This window comes from Chelonoidis abingdonii, chromosome 2, assembly GCF_003597395.2.
Source record: "Chelonoidis abingdonii isolate Lonesome George chromosome 2, CheloAbing_2.0, whole genome shotgun sequence".
NCBI lineage: Eukaryota > Metazoa > Chordata > Testudines > Testudinidae > Chelonoidis > Chelonoidis abingdonii.
The window spans coordinates 256,324,016-256,329,568 of NC_133770.1; positions in this window are offsets into that span (position 1 = coordinate 256,324,016).

Consider the following 5,553-nt stretch of genomic DNA (forward strand, 5'->3'; position numbering starts at 1 on the left):
CAGATTTATTTGGGCATACGCTTTCATGGGTAAAAAACCTCACTTCTTCAGATGCATGGAGTGAAAATTACAGATGCAGGCATTATATAATGATACATGAAGAGAAGGGAGTTACCTCACAAGAGAAGAACCAGTGTTGACAGGTCCAATTCAATCAGGGAGGATGTAGGCCACTCCCAATAATAGATGAGGAGGTGTCAATTCCAGGAGAGACAAAGTTGCCTGTGTAAACCTCTCCAGCGCATTATCAATGATCTACCACCTATCGGAAAACGATCCCTCACTCTCAGAGATCTTGGGAGGCAGGCCAGTCCTCGCTTACAAACAACCTCCCTACCTGAAGGAAATACTCACCAGCAACTACAAACCTCACCACAGAAACACCAACCCAGGAACCAATCCCTGTAGCAAACCTCATTGTCTACTCTGTCCCCATACCTACTCTAGCAGCACCATCAGAGGACCCAACCACATCAGCCACACCATCAAAGGCTCATTCACCTGCATGTCTACTATTGTCATATATGCCATCATGTGCCAGCAATGCCCCCTCTGCCATGTCGATTGGCCAAACCGGACAGTCCCTACGTAAAAGAATAAATGGACACAAATCAGACGTCACGAATGATAACATACAAAAGCCAGTAGGTGAACACTTCAATTTCCTTGTACATTCTATAATAGATTTAAAAGTAACTATTCTTGAACAAAAAAACTTCAGAAACAGACATCAAAGAGAAACAGCAGAACTAAACTTCATTTGCAAATTTAACACCATTAATTTGGGCTTGAATAAGGACTGGTTCATTACAAAAGCAGCTTTGCCTCTCCTGGAATTGACACCTCCTCATCTATTATTGGGGATGGACTATATCCACCCTGATTGAATTGGCCCTGTCAACACTGGTTCTTCACTTGTGGTACTCTCTTCATTTGTCATTATATAATGCCTGCCTCTGTAATTTTCACTCCATGCATCTGAAGAAGTGGGTTTTTTACCCATGAAAGCTTATGCCCAAATAAATCTGTTAGTCTTTAAGGTGCCACCGGATTCCTTGTTGTTTTTGCAGATACAGACTAACACGACTACCTCCTGAAACATTATCTCTCTGTGATTCTGGACATTGCTATAGACAACATGATGACAAAGAAAAATTGCCACTCAGTGCACAGGTATGGGGATCAGGGAAAGCATAATCTAATCATATTTATACAGGTGGGAGGTGGAGCTGTTCAGAAGTTGACTGGAACCAAAACATTAGAAATATGAAGAAATCATGGATTCACACTGTGTTATGCTCAAGAGAAGGCCCTAGCTTCATATATTAAGTATCAAACAAAACTGTACACTGCCTCATAAGGTGGCTTATGTTGGATGCATGAAGTCTGTTTCCTATAGGCTGGTGATGACTGGGATGTTGTGAGGGGTTCATGGATGTTGGGAGAAGATTTGATTTTTAAAAACCTGAGGAAAGTGAATAGAAATGATTTTGATGTACTGCTCAGAAACAGTCTCCTGTGTAAACTGTGGGGAAAGAGAACAAATTTCAAGGGGTAAGGCTTGCATGATATATATAGGCAAATATATGCTGCTTTCCAAACAGTCTCATTCTGACATTTTTAGGACCATATTTTCAAAACAGCTCAGCATCTGGCAGCTCTTCTTGAGAGCACCATAACCTGCTGGGTGCTCAGCATTTCTGAAAATCTGGCCAATTCATCAAGTGCTGTAATGGAAGCTGAGTTTATCTGAAAATCCAGCCCCAATTGTGGTGGTTGTGACTACTTTTGAAAATCTGTCCCTTAAGACTGATGTCACTCAATTACATAAAATTTTTAAACTCAGAAATATTAACAAAACCTCTTAACAAAATCCTTCAGTGAAAACTATTGACTCATAAAGAGGGCACGGAATTATTCTCAATTGTAGGGATGTTCCTCTTAGCATATTGGGTGAATTACAGGGTCTCACATTTCTATTCTGTTATGAAACAAACCAACTCTGGGTTAGATGCGTTTGCCTTCCTGTGGTCATTTGGTTTTATAGAGAGTGACTTCAGATGACTTCTGTATTAAGGAACGTGGATCAAAGTTAGAGGTCTTTAACTAGAGTTGTAAAGGAAGCTATGGCAAAGTGAATATCTCCACAAAATGCTGGAGTAGCAAACGTCTTAGCAAAACGAAAGAGAAAATGGGACAGAGGAAAACTGCTGACTCTACTAACATCTGCAGCATGTGGCTCAGTAGATGCCACAGGTCAACATTTAAAAAAAAAAACAACAACCACCTTCTCCCTCTGCTGATGTGGATTTCTTCAGCAATATGCCAGGAGGCTAGTTATGATGCTTGTGGAAAATAATCCTATAGTGAGAAGTCTTGATTTTTATAGCAACTTTACTGGAACTTTATCCAGGTCCAGATCAGCCCCCAAAAAGGGATACATGCTTGTCAGTTGTTTTCCAAAAGCACAAGAGTTCTATTTTAACAATTTTGCTATTTTATCTATTTAAAAATAATAGTACTTTAACTCTTCAGTAGATCTGGTTGAAAATTTTCAACAAAAATCTTCTATGATTTTTTTTAAAATTTTCATCCCCATTCTCCTGCACCACCATTTCTGATCAGCTTATAGAAAGGACAACATTTTAAAAACTTTGAAATTTCAATAAAAGTCATGAAAAAATTCAGTTTTTCAGCATTTATGATCAGCTCTATTTTGATAATACCATTGCCTTTGTTTTGCCTGAAACCAACATGCCTGTGGTCACCACCGTGTTGATTTACACTAATTTATTCTTTTCTGACACTCATGCTTTAAATTTCACAGGTGTACAGGGCAGTGAGTAACATGACTGTCTGTGACTGCCCTTTGCAACAGCTAATGGGCTGCCAAGGTTTACCTCTACATAATGTCTACCTGGAATTGAGTGGAAACACATAGCGGTGGCAAGAAATTGGTGTAAGCTTCACAGGTGAAACACCTGGAAATGAATCATCACAACAGTGTCCTTCTGCCATCCAGTGTGAACTCAAGAAACCACATCCCTGAAACTCTGGACTAGCTCTTCATCTGGTGTAAATAGGTTTTGGTGGAGCTATGCTGGTTTATATCAACTGAAGATCTGACTCTGAGTGCCCATATGATGTAATGTTTTTGGATCATTAGAAATAGTTTGGTGCTTTTTCTAAATTGGCAGTATTGGCATCAACATTTTAGTCCGGATTCCTACATTTACTGGTGACCTCTGTATATTATACAGCAGGGGTAGGCAACCTATGGCATGGGTGCCGAAGGTGGCACGCGAGCTGATTTTCTGTGGCACTCACGCTGCCCAGGTTCTGGCCACCAGTCCGGGGGGCTCTGCATTTTAATTTAATTTTAAATGAAGTTTCTTAAATATTTAAAAAACCTTATTTAGTTTACATACAACAATAGTTTAGTTATATAATATAGACTTATAGAAACAGACCTTCTGAAAACTTTAAAATGTATTACTGGCACGCGAAACCTTAAATTAGAGTGAATAAATGAAAACTCGGCATACCGCTTCTGAAAGGTTGCCGACCCCTGTTATGCAGTAAAAACTCACCAGTTACCACAGTATTGGAGGTACAACCCTTACTTTCTATTCTAAGTAATCTTGGGGGAAATACTGTGGTTTCTCCAACAGCAAAGAGTGGTAAATTTGGCTAATTACTGGCTTTTTTTACAGGTAGCAGCGTAGGGTATAAGTGTTGCATAGTTCCTCACAGCCAGTAAATCTGCGAATTTGAATGGTAAGTAATTTTATCTAATCTATTTATCTGGGTACTTGTGTGGCTCCCATTATAGTAATATCTGAGAATCTCCCAAGTGTTTAAAATAGAATGACTGCTTGTAAGAGAAATAGCTTGATTAGTTTGTGTGCGTGAAGAACCTTTTACAGAAAGCAAAATCAAAGAGATGAGTTTTGCATTGGTTCTGAATGTCACAAGGTGAGGGCATGTCTACACTGCCCCGCTATTTGGACAGTGTGGGTACGAATAGCAGCGCTGTTGCGCTGTAACTCCCCTGTGTGAATGCTACAGGCATGAGCTAAAAGGTTTTTACTAGGGCTGTCAATTAATCGTAGTTAACACATGCAATTAACTCAAAACAAATTAACACATTATTTTTTTTAACAAGTGTTAATTGCACACCTCTGGAGATGGGATTCGGTGATGGCCATGCGGGAAGGGAGGCACCGGCTGTGGCAGCAAGCAGGAGGCAGCCGGGGACCAGTAACGCCATAATATCCGGACCAGATGCACAGATTATTGAAATGTCTCCCGACTCCCCGGAGCCGGTCTCGTGCCCCCTCCCTCATGATAATCTATTGATTTCTTTTACATGAGGGGAGGGGTAAGGACAGGGAAAGGGTGCTTCGGAGCCATTGCCGCAGGACTCCACCCCCCAGGTGACTCCAGAGGTCTCTCCCCCCGCACTAGTCGATCATCATCCTGTCCTGTAGTCTGCAGGCAATTTGGGAGAGCCAGTTAAACACCTTCTGTGGGGAGAGAGGAGCCCGGCCCTCTGCCACCTGCACCATCCCCTCCCTGCTGGATAGGGACAGCCTTAGAGGTGTGAGTGGGGACACTGCTCAGCGTGCCATGCTCAGGGACACTGCTGTGTGCCCGCTGGGCAGGGATGCTCCTCTCCCACCGCTCTGCTCCACTTCTGCTCCCACCTCCTCCCCCACTCCATGGAACTGCCCCTGGCCAAGCTGCTCGGGACCGGGAACCTGCCTTCTGTCTGCTGTGCAGAGAGGATGTGAGGGGGCTGATATTGGGGTATCTCACTCCCTTCACCCATGTAGCCAGTTGCTGCTGAGCTGGGGTCAGGGAAAAGGGGGAGCCTGTGTGCTGCTGGCTCAAGAGTGAGTGCTGGCCACAGCAACTGCTGCTGGCTGAAAAGCGTTCAGGCTCCGGAGTGCTCTGCTTAAAGAGACAGCACTCCCCCAACACACACACACACACACACACTCACTTCCTGCCTCCACACACTATACTCTTCTCCCCAACACACAATTCCCCCCAATACACACATACACTCTTCCCCCAAGCACACACTTTTCCCCCAACACATACACACTCTCTCATACCAAACCAAAATCTGAAATGGCGCCCCTGGTGATCCAGGAGTGGCCAGAGGGCTGCCGGATGGCTCTGGCCTCTGAGAAGATGCAGATCCCATGTGACAGCATGAAGCCTGCCTTAAGCCACAGGCCGAACACCAGGCACCATGAACTGTGGCAGCAGTGCAGATGTAAGGGTGCCAATACACCATACATCATGCCCTCCTTCCTTCTATGCTGCTGCTGGTGGCAGCATTGCCTCTTTAAATACAAATTAAACACTGGAGGAGGCAGCGGGGCCTGGAGGTGATGGGGGTTGGGGATCCCAGGGTGTCTGTGAGGGCCAAGGGTGATGGAAGGGTGGGGAGCCCTCGAAGGCCAGGGCAATATACGCTTTGTATTCTGGCTTAGAAAACATCCAAAATATTTAAATAAACGGTATTCTATTATTGTTTAACAG